Source organism: Kryptolebias marmoratus, linkage group LG8, assembly GCF_001649575.2.
Source record: "Kryptolebias marmoratus isolate JLee-2015 linkage group LG8, ASM164957v2, whole genome shotgun sequence".
Classification (NCBI taxonomy): domain Eukaryota; kingdom Metazoa; phylum Chordata; class Actinopteri; order Cyprinodontiformes; family Rivulidae; genus Kryptolebias; species Kryptolebias marmoratus.
Window position 1 is genome coordinate 16,075,834 of NC_051437.1, and position 13,144 is coordinate 16,088,977.

General features: G+C 39.6%; 1 protein-coding gene across 2 annotated transcripts in view; it reads right to left on the reverse strand.

Moving 5' to 3' along the window:
• The window catches only part of camkvl (CaM kinase-like vesicle-associated, like), a 39,616-nt gene that overhangs the window by 9,906 nt on the left and 16,566 nt on the right, over positions 1–13,144 (reverse strand). The gene's annotated exons all lie outside the window — the stretch shown is intronic.

The window sequence follows — 13,144 nt, forward strand, 5'->3', positions numbered from 1 at the left end:
TGTAGTAACATCGACTGAGTTATCGTCATTTGTGTGCTTTCTAAGTTCAGCTGGCTGTGGTAATCATTTTGAATAGTGTTAGCTCCAACAGTAGAGGTACATTCAATAAATACTTCCTGAAAGATTCGTCCATTGGTTCATGAGATATTTTACTAACAGGCAGTTATGGTTGATTCCATATAGCTGATGGCAAAATTTTAAACACAACTTATGTGCAATCTGTTAATGCTCAGAATATGTGTTGGAGATCAGTCTTTATAGAGTTTTAGTCATTTTTGTGTTTTTTTAAGGCCAGTTGACTTTGGCAGCCATCATGAATCAGGTTGACTGCAAAAGGTAATTAGTTGCAGATGTACAGCCAGTAAATACTTTTTGAGTTTCATTGCAAAACCACCACAAGAAAGCCATGCCTTTAAGTGCTGTTATTGCTTTATATGCCGATAAACCGAAGACACAACCAAGTCAGTTTCTTGTCTAATCTGGATACCGATGCCTTTGGCAGCCTCGTTGCGTGCCAGCAGTGTCAACAGATACTAAGCTTCACTCTAAGCTCCTCTCTACTTGGCTAAAGTCTGTAGATTCTGTTCATCTGTTGAGTTGACATTAAACTTTATCTATAAAGGGCATTGTTGGAAAAAAAAGACACTCACACACACACACACAGCCAGCTGGTTTATTTAGGAGCCACTGGTTTGCCAGGAAATGCTTACAGTTCCTAAGTTTTGATGACAAAATATCTCGTGCTTTGCAGCTAAAACTCGCTGCAAGCATCATTGCAAATAAATCTTCTTTTTGGTTGATTCCCATCGTTAATGCTGCATACACTTTATGTAATACTATACAGTACACAGAATGTAATCTTTGGAACTCTTTTTATAGTTCTTGTACATTTTAGGTTATGCATTTTGAAAACACAATTTTTTTATCATGTTCACCCTGAAATAGAGTGTGACCCTACAGGAGGTTCCAAACATCCAGGTAGGAATCCAGGAAACAAGACAGTGAATCAGCAATCAATAAACCATCTCAGCACAGTCCTCAGGCACTCCTCACCCACATCTTCTAAACACTCCATCTATTGTAGGAAGCAGATCGCTCGTAAGATACAGTCATCTATCCTCAAGGTCCTTCTGCAGCTCCAAACTTTATCCATTCCTGTTGCATATTTTATTTCACTCGTACCTCCTTGATGGATACTGTTTATCTTCTGCCCGTGTGGGGCTTGGGGGCTACGTCCAGACAAAAACCACGGAATGGAAAAGTTAGAAAATGAGGTGATAGCAGCAGCAAATGAGGTGTTTGAGAGGACGAGTAAATCTGGAGAGAAAATGTATCAGGAGCTAGCGATAACATAAAAATAGTTCTGTTGCCGTGTTGTGCGTGTTGTATTAAAAGAGAGACAAACTGAGGGGAAAAAAGTGGAGAAAAGGTGGAGAATTTTAAATGGAGTCTATTAACCCTTAAGGATGAGAAAGAAAAAGTTACAAATCTTAAAAGATAGCAACATTTTGCAGATGCTAATTTTTAAAAAAAGAACATCAGTGATATAAAACCCTGATTGAGAGTGTGTTTGTGTGTATGTTGCATCGCTGCTGTATATGATAGGGCCAGAGGTGCTTCAGGCTTGTGGTGGAGGAGGGGATGGAGAGTGCTGTGTAATCCAACTGCTGGCCCTAATCTCTAATCTGTACCCCTAATCCAGAGTGCAGGGATACGTTGTGTGTGTACGCGCTTGCATACGGGAGTGCGCAACTGAGCAAGTGCAAGGGTTGTTTCAGATGTGTCACATGTGCAAATGTGACTGAGAGCAGAAGGGTGCATGCTTGTGTGTCCATATGTGCGTCCCTGCATGATGCCTGTGTGTGACCGTCAGGGAATTGAGTGGTGGATTGAAAGGATCCAGTTTTGGCAGAAGATTACGTAAAAGCAACAACGTTCCCATGACAAGGCCCAGCTCGGTGAAGGTGAAGCTGTCATGATGTGAAAGGAGTGCATCCATCCCTGTGGGAACAAAGTGTACTTAATTCAATGGCCGCTAAGAAGAGAAAGATATTGCACAACGTGTAGTGCTCCTACTCTGTGTTGGGGATGACTCTCATCTTTTAACTCACCAAACTTTGTTCTTAATATCTGTACAATTGGCTGAGTTATAGCCATTTTTGTTTTCACTGTTTTCGCTGTGGCGGCCATCTTGAATGGGGTAATTCCAAAGTTTAGTGAGTTGTAGATAAGCATCCATGATTACTTTCCGAGAAAGTCATTCAAATCTGTTCACTGGTTCATGAGATCCTTTGCTAATGCTACAGACAAACGGACACACACACACACACATACACGGGCAAAAGCATCATCACCCTTTTGTCTTTGATAACAACGTTTTAGCTACTAGATTATGAGCATTCTAGTATTCTACACCTACTGTAAAATTCTGTCGCAGAAGGCTACTGAAGCTTTGTATGACTTTATTGAAAAATTTGATACTGTTTGCTGTGCACAAACTTACTCTAAAAATGTGCTTCCATTTCTCATAATAACATACATTAACTTGTTCTCATAAAAAAAGAAAAAAGAAAAAGCCTTCAGCTCATTTGTTGTCAGCAATTTGTCGGTGACCTGCACAACCTTCAAGCACTGCCTTCGTGTCCCACACAAATCTTCTACTAGTAACAAAATAATTGTATGCCTTCATCCAGATCAGCATTGCTGATGTTGACAGAGTGATGAGTTGCTTCAATAGTCATTTTAAGACCTACGCCATCTGTGGCCCCTTCTGGAGACTGGGAGAGGCTGATCACTCCATCTCCAGGCTGTCAAAGAATAGCAGCGTCCTCGCAGAGAACCTCTCGGAGCAGGGGTGTGTTAAAGGGTCATTTTTGGACCAATATTTGAGACTTTGGCCACTCACATATTTTTTTAGTTCTTTCTATCAGTTATGCAAATGCAAATACTTGTGCACATGCATTCTGATAGTAAATCCTGCAGAGAAATATTCTCTTCCAGCACTGGCAAAGGAGGAAGCATTTAGAAAAGAAAAAAAAAAGATCTTTAGCTATTTTAAACTCTGGAAAGCATGACAAACATTTGAGCTGACATTCTAGCACTGATTAGGCCTGTGTTTCAGCCACACATGACGAACCAAACATGATTTGGTGAGAGGGGTTGACAATGAAGTGTGGACAGAAAAACTTTATAGAGATTGATGTCTACCATCACTTTTACATATTTTTGCTTTGTTAACTGTCTGTTTTTATGGACAATGGACACAAAAGGTTGCCTCTGTCTGTTTGGGTGTCAGTTAGCAAAATATGTTATGAACCACTGGACAGATTTTAATGACATTCTCAGAAAATAATCATTGAATGGAACAAAAAAAATGGTTATAACTCAAGTCAGTTTTACAGATATTGAGCTAGACTTTGCAGTTTCTGCTGAAAGACGTCGCCCATCACATACTTCAAGCACTAACAAATCACGCAGGACTTTGTTTAAATGCTGGCATGCAAGGTGGAGGGTGACAGGCATTCCGTCTACATTAGTAGTAGCGTTTAACTTTAGTTGAAACTTCAAATGAAGATCAGTCCATGTGAAATCTGTTCAGAATCCACGAAAAAAATAATACAGAATACTGAGTCAGTGTGAGCCTTGAAGTTGGTAAAGAGTAGGAGGACATATGGGAGGATTTAAGAGAAAAAGGAGATGAGAGAGAAGGAGTGAATAATATGGAAGATGAGGTAAGAAGTGTGGAATCATAGGAACAGAAAGGCAAGGAAAGAAAAGTGAACTATGACTGGGTGAGAAGGTGGTTGGAGGAAAACCGTACCAGAAAAGAACAAAGTGTAAAACACAGAATTGCAGAGGCAGGTTGAGAGTACCTATCAGCCTCGCAGCTCCACAGCTGTGTGAAGTTTTGTAAAGGTGAGCTGGTAAATGCACACATGGGTGTATTTGAGAGTGTACTTACAGGACTTTTTTTTTTTTTTTTTGTGATACTAGATTGTGTGATGCATGATGACATGAATAGTGTCCAAAGTTGGAAAGCACTTGAAAGCAAGCTCACTATCACCAGAACTGACAACACAGAGCAACTGTCAGACTGGGAGCGAGGCTTATGGCCATTTTTGTTGGCTGAAACAGTTGATTGCTCATGTGATTAATCATAAGAGCAGCATGTTAAGTGCTTCAGAACTGGCTGGTATATTATTTCACAACTTTTTTCCACTAATAAATAGCTAAAAAAAAATCAAGCCTTTTTAAAAATGTTTTTTTTTTTCTTTTTTTGAAGGAACAACTTAAAAAATGGATGAAAAAAAAACATAGGCAAAATGCAGGAAAATGTAAAGAATACAGTTTTGTTGAGGTGGCCCCAAGAGTGCAGGCAGCAGGAAACAGCAGGCAGGCAGGTATATTCCAAAAGTGATTTAGTAAACAAAACAAACACAAGCTTCCAACAGTTGATGCCAACATTTTAACAAAGACTTCATGCAATCTGTTAGCACTTGATGTGTCATTTGGAAATAACTCTTAGCTACTACCACATCAAATTTTTTGCTCAACATCTGTAAAACTGACTGAATTATAGCTATCTTTGTGTTTGCTAAGGTTGCTTAGTTGTGGCGGTCATCTTGAACTAGGTTGACTTCAAAGGTCTATGACTGGTAGACGTGGATCCAGTGGTTTGTTTCTGAGTTTCATTAAATTTTGTCCTCTGGATCATGAGATATTTTGTCTATTGAACACACACACACACAGCTAATTACATTTTCCCCACTTACATTATTGCACTTTCATGGCGGCATGCAATGAAGATGATAAAAAAGTCTGGCTCACTTCCTTCTTAAAAGCAAAATAAGAAATGTGCAATGATACAAGACTCTTGCAGTATCGTAGATAATTCCTAATTGAATTTTAGCAAATTAAATCCACATTATTATGAGCAAGAATACAGGAAGTGTGCCCTCATTACAATTGTGTGGTTTGATGTGGATTTTGATCATGCCTTTCAAAAGCAACCCCCTTTAATGCACACAGGCTCACACGAACTCAGACATGAAGCTGCCTCGAGCTATCCGCAACATCACACTTCATTGTTAGCGCCTCAGATGAAATAGGTTGTGCACGTCTTTGCATCTGTTGGTGTTTGCGTGCTTGTTCACAGGTGTTATGTATCAGCTGCAGCGAAGCTCAAAAATGAATAAAGTGGAAGTAGGAATCTTTTTATCAGCTAAGATGGAAAGTGTTTCAGAAAATTCTCGGCATCAAGGTTGTTCGGAAGTCTGCTGTTTATTAGCACTCAGCTCTTTAGATATTTTATCTTTTCTTAAACTTTCCATCTTACCTGTGCTTCTGCATTTGATATAGTTAAAAGCAAACATAACAGCGGAAATAAAGCAGCTCGTTTTCAAGGGTGCATGCTGTTTCTTTAATTACTATGGGCTTTAATGTGCTTCCATTTCAGAAAGTTGTCAATAACTGTAAATGTGTCTTATGTAAATATTTCATCCTCTGCAATGAGACAGAAGTTCCACAGCGATACTCATAAAGCAACATAATCATTATCAGCATCACTTGCAACCAAATGCTGATATCTACACAATGTGATTAGGAGATGCAGCTGTTAATTAGTTTAGAAGTGACTGTCGATTCTGGCTATAACAGAATAAATTGTGTGTGTGTGTGTGTCTGTGTGCGTGTCAGTGTGCGTGTGTATAAAAGTAATTTACATGTATGTCAGTGTTTGCCTCTGGAAAAGAGTAAGAAGCTGCTTCTGTCTGCATGAACAGGAGATGACAGGCCTGACATGTCAGGCTCCGTGTCAGCACTAACAACCTTGTTGCATGTAAACACACACGCACACGCACGCACGCACCTACACACACACAAACATGATACATACCCCTCACTTCCTCCATCCCTCACACGGCAGAGAAGCACACTGACTGTATCTGCCCCTCATTAGTGTGTTTTTACCAGTCACTCCGCCTGGATCATGGCTGCGGACACAGGTGCGTCATTTCACAACCAAACAGTGGTTCATCCTTTCATACAAAAGCTTCTTGTCTTTCCCCTTCCTCCCTTGCTGTCATTTTCTTTCACCTCCTCCTGCCCCGGTACCTCTTTCATCTCTTACTAAACCCTGACTTAGCACACCTCTGCGGCAAATTCATGGCACATTCTGACTGAGGGAGACGAGAGGGGCATCAGGGTTCACCGCTGCATGGGGACCCTGTGATAAGGTCCAGTTGTAACACGGACGGGAATGCAGAGATACGTGTAGATATGTTTCTCTTTTCTAACTATTTCTGTATTACAGTGTTTGTGCATGAGAGGAATATAATTAAACGAATACACACACCAACCACGTTGCAGAAGGAAATTGTCTGTGTCCCAAAAGCCCTTAAATCTGTAATTAAGCACAGCAATAGCATCCAGTTCCAGTCTTTTAATAAGATTAGCGAGTTGTTTTCACTTTGATATTCAGGTGTGCATTTTTTTGTGTGCAAATAAACGTACGCTTCTTCATCTGTGTACAACAAGGTGTACCATCAGCAGCCTGCTCCTTATTGATCAGTAGAGACCCCCATGCTTTGCTTGACTTAAAGGGAAAGTTCAGATCTTTTGAAGTAGGGTTCTGTGAATAAGACACACTATTGTAGAAAAAGTGTTTAATTCTGGCGGACTGATAAGATAACTTCTAGTCTGAGTGGGGCCAAAGTGGATTGCTGCAGTCTTAAAACAACTCCAGTCTCAGAAATTTCATTGTGGTTCATGCAAAGGCTCTATTAAGAACCTTTACACCATCAGAACTATGATGATTTTCCCGTTATAAGTGCTCTAGGCTGAACCAGAAGTATTAAAGCTGGATGGTAGTGCTGCTATTTGCACTTTTAAATAACCACATAAATTTGTAACCGTAAAACGCAAAATTGACAGCAACGTAAAGGTGTATAAAGCAGCAGTTGCATGACCAGTAATGGATAAAGAAAAGAACAGAGACAGGAGGATAGATGGAGAGGATTTAGTGAATCGGGATGTGAACAGGATCAGAAAGGAGGAAATGAGAGGACCTATGAAGAGGATGAAGAGTAGAAAGGTGACTGGTCCAGATTACATACTTGTGGAGTAATGGAGATGTGTAAGAGAGAGGCAAGTGGACTTTTCAAACCAGATTGTCACAATTCTAGAGAGTGAAAAGATTCTTGAGGAATGGATAAGTTGTTTACAAGTGGAACAAGGGTTTGGTGCAGACCTGTGGGTACAAAGATAAGTTGATGAGGCATACCATGAATATATGGGGAAGAGTTGCTTAAGTGAGGTTAAGAAGTGAGGTGACAATCAATGAGCAGCAGTACAGTTTTATGCAGAGAAATAGCACAGCAAATTTAATGTTTGCTTTGAGAGTGTTGATGGAGAAGTATAGAGAAGGTGAGAAGGAGTTGCACTGTGTTTTTGTGGATTGAGAAAAAGCTTATGATAGGATGACAAGACAGGAGCGGCAGTCCTGTCTGAAAAAGTCAGGTTTGGCAGAGTAGTATGTGAAGGTAGTGCAAGACATGTACAAGGACAGTGGGACAGCGGTGAGATGTGCAATGGTAGAGACAGATCAAGGTGGGGGTGGGATCAAGAATCCACCCTAAGCCCCTTCTCGTTTGCTTTGGTGAAGGACAGGCTGATAGATGATGTCAGGCAGGAGTCCCCATGGGCTCTGAAGTTTGCAGATGACATTATAATCTACAGTGCGAGTAGGGAGCATGTAGAAGAGAGCATGGAGATGTGGAGGTATGCTCTGGAAAGCTGAGGAATGGGAAGCAAGACAGAATATGTGTGTGAATGAGAGGGACGTTCAAAGGTTCAAACTGAGGTAATTCTAAGGCATATCCACAATGGGTGAGATGATAATAGTTCATGTCCTTTCCAGAAAATATAACTTCAAAATATCTGAACTTACCCTTTAACGTGGAAAAAAAAGGAAACTCAAACTTGATTGAAATTGACATTTTGTCATTAAGACTGCCTAGGGTTTAAAATCCTTCCGAGGAAATTTCAGGAGATTCATGACATTATGTAAGAATTGCACCTGGTGTAATTAGAAAGTAATAACCCAATGAATATTCTGAACAATACTGGAAGCACTTCTGTACTACCATTAATATCAATTTGGCCTACAAATAATATCTCCAGTGACAATGTAATGCCATTAAACAGAAAAAAGCCATTTCTTTCCACATTGCCTGAGCAGACGAGCTGCTGCGTGCTCCATATTGAGAGGTGCACGTGGCAGCTTGAGGTTGGTCCCAGGCCTTATCAGGATGCTGCAGCATAAAAGTGGGACAAATGAAAGAGTTGTGCATACGAGGCAGACAAGTAGGGAAGACATAAGAGAGATGGAGGGACAAGCAGATGAAGGACCAATTAACATAATTACTGTGCTTGATAAGTGTAGAGGATGTAGAGAAAAAAAGTGAATAGATTATTATTTTAAATATAAAAACTTATCGTATTAAGTGTGATGCATAGCTGGAGAGTATATTAATAGCTTGTATGTGTATGTGTGTGTGTGTGATTAAATTTGTTTCCTCTGCAGAATTATCAGTATGGGGTCTTCTTCAAGCTTGTTAGAAACACAAATTCCCTCATTGCTCACAGAGTGGCTCTCATCTTAGGCCGGTGTGTGTGTCTGCAAGGCATACACATGGCCAGAAACAGGCTTAAAAAGGAAACTCTCTAATGAAAATTCATCACATCTGCCCAGAGAGAGCTGGAGACAGCAACCCTTTTCCACATATGAAATCCACCAAATTCATGAAGCGGTTCCATAGACAAACAGCACAAACACAGACTCACAGCGCCTGCCTCAGAATTATGCGATTCATCTGTTTATAAACATTGCAGAACTGTAAGCAACACTCCCTCCACACCTTTTATTCCCTCCTTCCTTGTTTGTCCTCTGTTCCTGTCCCCTCATTAGAGGCTGGACATGTGCAAGTCTTACACAGTAAGTGCATCCTTAGGGAGAAGGGGCCATAGAGTGCATTTGTACTAAATTGTATGTGTGTGTGTGTGTGTGTGTGTTAGAAAGAGGAGAAACTGAGAGAGTAAGTGTTTCCGTGTAGCTCACACAGAATGATGCAGTATCTGACTGTCAGGTTTGCTCTTTCTGACACCAGAATAGCCCGAGGCAGCAGGCATACACACACTCACTGCATGCACACTCATAGTGATAGTTTAAAAAAAAAAAAAAAATTTCCTGCAAGTGTGTTCTCACATAAATAACTTTTTGACTAAAACAGAAACTGTGGATGAGTTGTATACACACTGAATGAGCAGAATCTTGTGTGTAATTGTGTCCAAGCAGGCTTCTTTATAAAGTATGAGACAAAATTACGATAATAAAACAGAGCTCCGCATGACACCAAGTGAGAGCTTTTGGAAGGTAAGCAGAAGATCATTAGCAAGCAAAAAAAAAAAAAAGTGCAACAATCAGGAATACATTATTCACATATGTTGCATGAAACATGAAGCTGCATTTACACGTTTACAGTTTTTCAGTCTCAGAAGAGGCCAACTGTGAATTATATTTACCAAGAACAGTGTCAGACTGCTCTCTCACTTGCCTCTCCACTATATTTGTCTGTCTTGATGTGGGGAACTTTCTATACTGTTTTGCAAAAAAAAAAAAAGAAAGAAAGAAAAGAAAAAAAAAACCCATAAATGCAATAAACTGAAAAAAGGTTAAATTTGTTAACCTGCCTAATGACTGAAAATAAAAAATATATATAAAAAAAAATATATAGCAACTTGACATACAATAATAAAACAAGTAAAAATAAAACTTTCGGTCAGACGCCATCATAATATTTGTTGTTTTCTTCCCTTTTTTTGCCTGAAGTTAGTTTTTGTGTTAAAGGATGAACTTCACTTCTCTATGCAGCAGTTTTTTAAACAATTTTTTCACATCTGAAAAGTTGTGGGAAAAAAACCAAAAACCAAAAACCAAAAACCAAAAACCAATTTTATAAACATTATGCCTCTTACCTCCTCATTATTTGAATGACCACCACATAAACAGTGTGAATGTCACCCTCTACGAAAAAAAATGTTCATACCATAACAACTAGCCCCTTGGGAAGATGAAATATTTATGATCTTTGCAAAAGTGGATTATCTGACAAGTCAGCTGATCAATGTAGACTATATATTTTTAAAAGGGACAGCAGTGTACAGAACATAATGGATTTAGCAAATTGATTATGCAAAATGTCAAGATATGTCTGACATATAGTTATATGCAGATGGAGTCTGGTCCTGCGATGTCAGCAGTAGATCATTTGGACCCTGTGATTTGTTTTTGCTTTCCTCAGACGCCATCAGATCAGTGTGTGGGGAGGGTGGCTGCCAAGGAAATATGAAAGACTTGTTTTTATGTTTTTGAGCCATTCCAAGGCAGTTTTTAAAAGTCCCACTGCTATAATGCTGAGAATGATGTTTGTGTGTTTGTTCATAGAAGGAAGAGATTTTTACAATTTGAATGAATCTTTTTATTTTCTATACATTTTGAAATAAGTACAAGTTATGAGCCAGGCATATGCTATACTGTCTGTATAAATGTTTGTCACTGAAAACAACAGCCTAACAAAATGTAAAATAAAAATAAAATAAAATGTCCTTTTATATTCTGTTTTTTATTTGAGTTTCTATTACATTGAAATAAAGTTCACTGCTTTTGGTCCGTTCTGGAGACTTATTTGACATTTCTGTTGCTCTGAAATTGCTTTTATAGTGAGATAAGGAGTTTTCAGACAATGCTGAGATGTGAATCTGTCAAGCTTACTCTGCCACACCATGTGTATGTCACCAGGCATTTATTTATTTTTTCCCTCTATAATATATTTTATTTTGTCTTTTGTTTTTAGCATTTTAGGGCAATTGAAACAAATTACAGAGGAAAACCGATGTCACATATCAACAGCTAGTACATGTGGTCAATAATCTAAAAGGATTTTCTTTAAGCTTCTGGAAAGCCAGTTAATAACAACCCCCCCCAAACAAATTGTATAGCAATTTTAAACGCCCCTCTCTTGTGACAAAGTGGAGTGTGGGACCTCATCTTTTGCCAGTTTTGAGGAGGAGTTGTGATGTAATGATAAAAGTGTTTGACACATGCTTAAATCTTTTGTTAGTTGTTGCTATGCAACTCTGCAGACATCTCTCCTCTCGATCTCCCAGCTGCATTTTTCGTCTGTGCAGCGTTTCCCAGTGTGACTAGAACAATGCTACTTAGATAGCTGCTCCTCGTGATGATTTTTGGCTCGAATTCACTCACAAGTCAAACATCAACAACAATAAACAACAGCCATATCCGTGGCGCCACTCATGCATGCAGGTTTGTAGTGCAGAAAAACATTGCCCTGCCAGGCAGACACAGACTCGTCACACGTGGGTCACAATCCGAACATAAAAATCACAGACTTAAGTAGCTATTCTCAGCTGCACTCACCTTCCAGAAAGCAGCACAATGGCTTTCGTGAAATGTGAGCGATTAGACAAAAGGGAAAAGAGAATGAGGATTTGTTGCTATTGATGCAGGAGTTCGAGATCAATCAAAAGAAGCTGCAATATTCAGAGAAAGTAAAACAGGATGCTGATGGCTGTGCCTGGCTGTGTGTGTAAAAGAGTGTGTATTACAAATATGCCTCTGTGTGCAGGGGTTCAAGGAGAGAAAAAAAACCCCACTTTATGCTTCACAATGTATCAATGACTTGAAATAGTAGTTCCTTCAGGGCCGAGAACCGATGCTTCTATTACACAGCCAACTCAGTTTCTGTGTGTGTTTGGGGGCACTTTTGGTTACACTTAATCCACTTCTGAAGATACTTATGTGGAGAAAGCTCTCTGTTTCCCTATTACACACACACACGCGCTCACGCGAGTCTACATTTGCAATGTCAACACACATACAGACCCACTAATGTACTGACCTACAAGCCACCTACACACACTCGCTTGCACACAAGTGCACATATACACGTGTTCAGCTACGGGACTCATCTTTATTCTCCGGGGAATAAATTAAACCTTATTTCCCAGTGTCCATTTGCATGTGCGCATGTGTGTGTGTGCACTCGTGCACTCGTAAATGCATTTGTGTGCATCTCCATTGATCACGACTCCATTAATTCTTTCCTTTTGTGGCCAAACGTGGCCTTTAGACACACTGCACAGAGTGCCTCTCCAGAAATCCCAGACTTCAGTTGAGAGGCTCAATCCACACCCCAGTTTATATGCACGCACACATGTGCATACAAACTGACCTGGCACCAGTTTCTCCCTCGTACAATGCTGTTTCCTTTACCACTTTCTTCAGCTACTGTCCAACAAAGCAAACTTGGGAAAATCTACCTAATTTTGCACCATTCCTTCACTTACTCCATTTTCTCCTCTTGCATACAGATTGTATGTTTATGGCTGAGATGCTACAGTCGATGAGTCACAGCTCCAACTCAGTGTAGCTGCAACGACTGAGTGCTGAAGTTCACTCAGCGTACAGAGAATCTTATTGACTGTACTGAAAAAAAAATATTGGTCAATAAAAACCTCTGCAGGGAATGTGGAACACATCATGTCGTGAGCCATAACTGCTTCATCGACTGAAGAAAGATGAAAAAAAGAAGAAGAAGAAGAAATACATGGGCAGTGCTCCTGTAAAGAGATTCTGTTTTTGAAGGTTCTGTTCAAAAAACAAAAAGGCACAGATCATCAGAGGCTTTGGATTTTTCACCATGACCTCACAGAAATGTGCCTGCAAACATGAATGTGGAGTTCCTCACTTTTTCTTGGCATTATTTGTTTATTTATTTTTCAAGAAATGCAAGAGATAGGATAAAAGAAGTATAACATTTAAAGAAAAAAATTATTTATATATAAATTACTATTATATTTGGGCAGTGTTGGAGAGGTTGTCATTTTTCCCTTACATTGTCATGTTTAAATGTTTAAAAGCTTCATTAGGACATAAAATTGTCCTCATTTACCTGACGACAACTAATGGGAACCTGCATCAAGTGTGCACAAACACTCGGCTCGCTTTTCTCTAAAAGTTTCAAAGCTAGCCGTGCGACTGACTGACCTGGTGCCATTTATGAATCAC